The 8308-nt window shown below is 40.7% G+C and overlaps 1 long non-coding RNA gene across 1 annotated transcript; it reads right to left on the reverse strand.

The window, feature by feature from the left end:
- LOC126008826 (uncharacterized) lies at positions 1-5978 on the reverse strand. The gene is made up of 3 exons (XR_007495866.1): positions 5860-5978; positions 3781-3910; positions 1-103 (listed from the first exon to the last, which is right to left on the reverse strand). It is a non-coding gene; the product is annotated as an uncharacterized LOC126008826 (long non-coding RNA).
- Between the last annotated feature and the right edge of the window lie 2330 nt (positions 5979-8308).

Below are 8308 nucleotides of genomic sequence, written 5' to 3' on the forward strand. Positions count from 1 at the left end.
AACATCATAACTGAGGAAAAGAAAATGAAAGTCGGAGTACCTGCTTTTTCTATTTTCTCTTTCAAGTTCCTTTTTGACCTGAGAGTTTTTCTGAAAGATCCATCTGTTAAAGAAAAGATCATGGCTTAGAACAAACACGTTTACATAAGCGCTCTAAATGGTCATAGATTTGGAGCTGGAGAGGATTGTCACAGGGTTGGTGATTATGCTTTGTCACACACCCCCTGAGTTAGATTCTCAGCAGCACCTGGCCTTCTGACGACTACTTGGTATAACTCTGGAGGCCTTGAATCAATTCAGTTTATTTAGATCTGTCTCAAGCATGACAAGCATACGTGACAGCCTTGGAATTATCTTCATTATAACTGTGTATTAGTTTTTATTTATGAGAAATAAAGAAAATATATTAAAAATACTTCCTAGATTGCCCCCACCTGGGTGCTGCAAGGCAGAAGAGGACTCCAGCTGCCAGAGGGGAGGGTGGAGCGTAGGGGACCCCCATGGCAAGGCTTGGCCTTGGCGCATCAATCCCTTAACAGCCATTGCTCTGATTTGGGTGCTGCAGGGCAGAAGAAAACTCTGACCACCAAAGGAGAGGGTAGAAATCAGGGGACCCTAGGCTAGGGTTCAACCTCCACACTCAAGTGACACCCTTGACATCATCTCCCTGTGGAAAGGAAGAGGTCTCCAGCCACCACAGGTGATGGGGGAAAGCAGGGGATCCTAGGGCATAGCTTGCCCCTCATGCAAACAATCCATTCTCTACCATCACCCCCTCTTTAGGAGCTGCAGGGGGGGGGGAAAGAGCTCTCCTGCCACTACAGACCACTTAAAAAAATCACCCTGAAATTCCAGCAGCCCAACCCACCCTATGCAAAGAACAATGTGGAAACTGAGGAAGACTTCAGCAGTCGGAGAAATGGGGAGAAATTCTAACAGATTTTCAAGTCCTCCAAAACGTACAAACTTAATAAATGAGGACCTAAAACCAGCTTTTCCTGTCTTAGCATTGGAATTCAAGAATCACTAACCAAAGAAATTAAGAAATCCATAGATGAACAATTCATCTAACTCAAAGAACTCCATTAGAAGATGAGAGAGTCCATACAAATGGAACTAAGAGAACTAAAAACATGCTAGCAAGCAGAATTATACACATCAAGAATCACATGGATGAACTTGAAGTCAAAATGGAAGCTGGCAACAACAAATAAATCAATAAAGAAACAAGAGACAAAACACTGGAAGAAATTGTAAGATACCTAATAAACAAAGACAAAGGAAATAATCTATGACTTATAAGAATAGCAGAAGTGGATGAAAAAGGAAAGGGGGAGGAACAAGTAGTGAGGGAAATAATCACAGAGAGTTTTCCCACTCTCTGGAAAGAAGCACATGTACAAATCCAAGAGGTGAAAAGTGTTCCAAATAAAATAGAGCATACTATGTGGCCAGAGTGAAGATGCAGTGCCTTTCACACGATTGATCCAGGACGGACCCATATTGACCTCTAAGCCAGGAGCGATTTCTGAGCATATAATCAGGAGTAATCCCTGAGTGTCATCGGGTGTGACCCCTTCCCCCAAAAATAGAACATACTAGTTCAACACCAAGACATATAGTAATTCAATAGTCAAAAACAAAGAGAGATGAATTATTTGAAGCAATAAGGGAGGAAAAAACCCTCAAGTACTGTATCTTCTCCCCCAACTTATTTATCCCACCTGAATGATCAAAACTGCCCACACCTGGAATGGGCAGGTAAAGGAGTATGCATGGGGGAGAAAGGGATTTAGAAGGGGAGTTAGAGAAGTGGGGCAGATGCGAGAATTGTCAGAAGCGAGAATCAACAGTGAGATTCAACAGAGATTCAGCATCAGATTCAGCATCAGCAATTCAATGTCAGATTCAGCATTAGTAGTTAAGCATCAGCAAAGAAGCAGCAGCAAAGGGAGTTAGTCAACAAGGAAGCCTGGAAAAAGCAGCTGAAAGGGAGACAGAGGCCAAGAGAGCCAGAAGGAGTAGAGAAGTAGCAGCTAGGAAAAAGCTTAGCATAGAAGCCATGTGAGGAAATGCATATGTTAGGTTAGGACTGTGAAATAAAGCTGGCTGACTCTGGAACTTCATCTGACTGTTTTGTTAATCTTTTTGTCCTCATCCTGCAACCTTCAGACCTGCCAGGCTGTAGGGACTAAAGGAGCTGGGTCAAACCCAGAAAGGCCTCACCATCCCCCTACCAAATCTAGAACTATTTAATTAATATTAAGACAACAAAGTACAAGGGAAGGAACGTAGAATCAAACCAGATCTCCCATTTGAAACAATTCAGGCAAGAAGTCAGTGGAACAACATATTTAAATACTGAATGGGAGAAACTTCCAACCTAGAGTACACCACGCAGAAAAACTCTCATTTACATGAGAGGAGGAATAAAACATTCTCAAAAAAATATTTGCAATATTTGTACTAACCAAACTGAATTTCCTTTCTTATTTCCCCAATAATTACTGTGCCTATGCAAAAAAAAAAAAATTGACACACCAGACCCCCTTCCTTTTTTGATGTTCTTGTTTTGTTATTTTTTGTAAGTTGCTGTGTTTTTGTCATTCTCGTTTTTTTCTTATTTTTTCTTTAAAATTTATATTTATAGCTTCTATATGGTCTCCTCTCAACCCTTTTCTTTTCTTTTCTATTTTTTCCAACAGAACCATAGAACTTGAATCATCTTGTTCTGCTGCAGAAATTGAGAAGAGAAAATAAGTACCAGGAACAAACCAGTCTCATGAACATTGAGTTGAAATAAAACTGATCAGACCTAAACATCAAACCCAAAGTCAATGATAACAGTATCAAAATAACCAAATCTACAACAAGATATACACAAAGGGAACCAATAACTCTAGCAGTCCAAGGGGCAAGGAACATGGTATGTGATGCATGCTGGGAACAGGGGTGGAGGGAGGGCAACTTTAGTGGTAGGAATGCCCCTAATACACTGTAACTATGTACCTTAAATATAACTGTTAAAGACTTGTAATTCATATGGGTCTCAATAAAAATTATTAAAAAAACCAAACAATACATCCTACTCCTGTCTCTTGTTGATGTACGTTTTGATTATCTAATTTGCCTCTGTGTTGTAACAAGCAAAATGAAGTAAATTTGTTTGTGCCTACATGAATGCAGGCTGTGGTGGGGGTTGGGAAATTGAAGGCTCTGTTAAAGAAAAGGTCACACTTGTGGTGAGATTGGTATTTGAACATTTAATACATGGGATGAGTATATTATAAACAAGTTGCTAAATGACAATGCTATAATTTAAAAAAGTCCTACTAAAGTAACAATTCAGTAAAAAAAAAACATTGTGCTCAAACCTGTATTTGGAGAGATAATTAATGTATTGCTAGGAAAACCCAGGTATTCCCTTAAATATCAGACAAGAGATTCAGAAATAGCATGGAGTCAGAGGAATACATCTTGCATACACAGAGACCCAAGTTCAAACCTGATCTCAAGCAATGCATATCCTGTCATATCCCCCAGCACAACTGGACCACATCTCAGGAGACCCCTCAGCACTGCCTGATGTGGCCCTCCTGATCTCATGTATCACCAGCTATAACCCATGTGGTCCCCAGCATCACCAGAGACTATCACTGAACCATCCTAACAAGTTGGACATGTATTGGTACTAGTGATTCTGGGCCCTCTTACCATTATTTGGGAACTTCCCTCCATACATAAAAACACTTCAGGTTCATAGAAAGTTGAGTGAGTTACCGTCTTGTGGGGAATTCTCTGCAGGCACGTTGGTAAGGACAGTGAGTCCCATGGAAGAGAGCCCTTCGGCATTGTTCCTGCCACTACCTGCTCCACAGTCCTGGTCATGTTTCTGAGCAGACTGGAGTATCTGTTAAGAGAAGAAATCATGTCCCGCCCAACTGCCCAAGAACCAATACTCATGACCATTATGGGGAATACCTAGATTAGCTAAATGTATAAAATTATATTCTCCAATAAATATTCTCCAATTATCCTATTATCACCCTAGTTTTCTCATTATATAAAAAACTTTATTCCCAAAACCAATGTGGTTCTTTAAAGCTACTGCACCCATGCCTGGAATGTTTCCTGTTAAATAAATAATTTTTGCTATAATCTACATGCTCTAGTCCTTGAATTTTTTTCTGACAAATACAAGAACACAAATACAACAAGGATATGGCCCTGTCTCCCTTCATCCCTGTGACACTGTCACACTCTCAAGATATTATTTCTATGCAGAAATCTCAGGCTTGATCACCAGCATGATGCTTCTCCAGTACCATTGGGAATAAAAATAAGTACCACCAAACTATATCCTAATAACTGCCAGGTGAGGCCCCCACTTTAATGGAAAAAAAATAAAGTGATTTCTCTCATTCCTCCCATTTTCTTTCCTTTTGTGTATTATTTTGCTTTTAGGCCACACCAAGTGGTCATCAGGAGTTACTCCTGGCTCTGTGCTCATGAATCATTCTTGACAAGTTCAGGGGAACCATATGTGATGCCAAGAATCAAAACTTCTTTGCTGCGTGCAAGACAAATTCCCTTCAGTTGTATTATAGTTCCAGCAGCCTCATTCTTCCACTTTTCCCCTGGTAACCTCTTGCTTTTTACAGTGAGCCCCATATTTTAGTTCTTCCAAGGAGCGAAATAAAATGGGGTGCATGTTCAATGAGTATTTTTAATAAGAAAATTGATTCTGTATCAAAGTTAGTGAACGTGATTGAGGGAACCTTGAAATAAAGTGTTACGAGGAGGAGATCCATGACTGGAAAGGCAGGAGACGGGAAATGGGGAAATGGCTAGTCTGGTTGCAGTGATTGCCATGCACATAGTTTACCATGGCTCCCTTTTCTCTTGCCCGTTATCTCTGTAAGATAGAATTAATATACTCAACCTACCAGAACCCCAGAATTTACAGTGATACACCTTCCTTGGAATAAGAAGGAATTTAATTTTATACGTTAATGTAAGAGGGGCTTTTATTCAGATCAATAAGATTAGAGCTTATTCTTTCAAATGCCTTAATAAATAGGATGATGCCACAAATAACTTTAAGGTAGACAGTTTAAAACGAGTTGCCTTGGAGGGGTTTCTGAACTGTGATAAATTAATTACATTTTAGTGCATTTCCTGAATAAACAAGATTATCATTTCTGTTGTGTTTTCCCCAACAAAGCACGAAAATACAAACAAAATACATTGGAGAATAAATTGGATGTGCATATTGTATAGATAGAAAGTTACGTAAGTAGAAGAGGTCGCTCAGCTAAACAGCTGCACCTAGTTATATCATTGCTGAGAATCAACAAAGTTAATCGATATTCCTGTTTTAGTTTCCTTCATCAACAGAACTCTTCTTGCATTGAAAACATTTAAAATGCATGAAAACATTTGAAAGCATTTAAACATTGATATCCTTCTCACAGGATTGTTGTGAGCTTATAAGAAGATCATAGATGTTGAATTAGAGAGATGTGATAAAGGCCTGGGCTGCCTGTTTTGCACGCAAGAAATCCTGGTCCGTTCCCACTCTGCGTGGTTCACTAAACACCACTTGGAGCAACTCCAAACTACCAAGATGGAAGTAGTCCTAGTACTATTTGTTGTGGATCACAAAAACACAACAGCATCGATGTAAAAATGTTAGATTATACTCATTGAGAGCTGGCTACTGGTATTACTACCCTTCAATGTCGTTGAGAATCCAAACAATGGTCTAACTGCATCTTTTCCCGTTGCTTTTTACTCAACCATGGCGGTCACTTGGCACCAAGTCCTCCCAAGTGACAGTAACCATTTACTTTACTTAACTCTTCTCACGGAATTTTCTCTCCTTTCTTCAAAATAATATGTAGCAAAGTCCACTGAAGATAAAGCTACCCAGGCTTCAGACTGACTTTCTAAAGTCAGAGAAATACCATTGTTGGGAGGATGTGTGTTGTGTATGTAAATATTTTGGGGGATTACTATGTTGCTCACCCTAATCTGTGCCCTACCCTAGGGTGTGACCTGGCATTCTGCCCCCACCCTAGGGTAGGACCTGATTCTGCTTCCACCATTGGTTGGTATCTGATCCCACCATTGGGTGGGACCTGACTCTGGAGTATAAGAGCAAGGGTCTGTGGAAGGCGAGGGCTTTGGCTGGCTGGAACTGAATCTGAGTCTTTGGACTTCAGTTTTGTCCATCCGAATAAAGCAAATATTTCCACGAGCCTGATTGTCTGCGAGCTGTTGACCCGCCGCTTCACCTCAGAACCGTGGGCTAGACAGGGTGGCAGACGCGTGCTCCGAGCTGGAAGAAAAGGGCCTCATTCTCCATCCCACCATCAGTCAACCTCTTCAGGGGCTGACCTGCTACATAATGACGCCCGGACAGGGACCTGAACCCTGGACCCTCAGAACTGTAAGTGAAATACTTCGTTGGAAATTTCCTATGCTGACCATCAAATGGTTTCTGTGGTTAGTCATGTGGATTTTACCACCCTTAGTCTTACGCATTGGTGCTCTAGTATACAAGTGGATCATTCCATTTTGTTTAAAACTAATTGGTTTTGATCTAAGGACAATCACTGCAGTTGGATGGTTGTGGGCTATATTTCAAATGAAAAGTGTAGTGTCTCTAGCCATCATAGTTTGTGGAATTTCTGTGTTGACTAACGTTATTATTATGGCATAGTTATTTGCTGTTATTTCTATTTAGGAAATAGAAAGTGTAGAAATGGTGAGGCTAAAACCAGTATAGATAATAAGGAAATTTATCTGACGAAAACTCAGACCAAGGTGCAGGCTGACGAATCCAGCCCCACCATCAACAATATAGAAATTTTTGCTGGAAGAAAAACAACTCAGAATGTTAAGCCTGATTCTAGTGAATTGCTTGACTGTAGTGACTCAGATAATGATCTACCTCCAGTGCTAACTCCACGAGGGATGCCTCCTTCTAGACACAAAATTGAATCGCAGAGCAGAGCAGATTCAAACGATGAACCACATGCTCGGTCTCAGAGCTCTATTCAGAGTAATTTTGCTAATCAGGCCTTATCCCCTATAGATGGGGTAAATGTTTCTAACTATGTACCCTATCAGATGGAAGAATTAGATCGGTTTAAAAGATCATGTAAAGAAAATGGGCCAAAATCGCCATACAGTGTGGAGTTATTAAGACTTTGGAGTCATAACTCATCTTGGACTTTGTATGATTTTAAAAGAATCGCTGAAATATGCCTGTCGTCTAAACAGCGAACTGAATGGGAAATGTACTATTCAGAAGGCGTAAAAGCTAAATTATATAGTCCGGATGGTATGAAAAAGCAAGTGGCAGGTGTTACTCTATCGTATGAATTATTGATGGCAGAAAATCAATTTGCAAATATTCAGACACAAGCAGCTTTACCTAAGGAAATCTTAAATTTAATCAGGGAGATTGCATTGTCATCATGGGAAAAAATTGATTCTAACAGCATTGGTAGAGGAAACTTTTTAAAAATTACCCTTATGAGTCATTTGCAGAGTTTGTAGGTAAGATTAAAGATGCTCTGAAGTTACAGGTGGAAGATGAGGAGATTAGAAACTTCCTAGTAAAATCTTTGGCCTATCATAATGCAAATTCAGCCTGTAGATTAGTATTGAATACATTAAATGAAAAGTCAGATCTGAATGATTACCTTTATGCCTGCCGGAATGTCTATGTGGAACCCCAACCCCCACCCCACTTAGACTCAGTACAAACCTTCCCAGTTACCAAGGGAACAATGCCTTACTCCCCTCGGGGACAGAACACTTTCCGGAAACCAGGTCTTTGCCCAAAATGCAAAAGGGGTCGCCACTGGGCGAAAGATTGCAGATCCAGAAACCTCATTAATAATAACCTAAGTAGAGGTTTCAACACAGTCCCCAGGAGGCAAATCGCCTGCTACCATTGTGGAAAACAGGGACATATCAAAAGAAATTGTCGTCTCCTTATAAATTCAGCTCCCCAAGAGCACACATACAAGATGCAGGGAAACGCCCACAGGGCCTCCCCCCTGGCCCTTCCAAATCAGGGGCAAAGTTCACAGACAATAATCCTTCCAAGCCCAGCCCAAGAAAATTCATCACGATAAGGGAATTAATCCACTCCACTTCAGGGAGTGCCGGATTAGACATATTATGCCCAGAGGACATTACAATTTACCCAGGAGCATGCCCTTACATGTTAGAAACTGGCATTGTAGGCCCGCCACCCCCAGATCGTATGGGTTTGATTCTTGGCAGAAGTTCC

The sequence above is a fragment of the Suncus etruscus genome, chromosome 5 (genome assembly GCF_024139225.1).
Source record: "Suncus etruscus isolate mSunEtr1 chromosome 5, mSunEtr1.pri.cur, whole genome shotgun sequence".
Lineage (NCBI taxonomy): Eukaryota > Metazoa > Chordata > Mammalia > Eulipotyphla > Soricidae > Suncus > Suncus etruscus.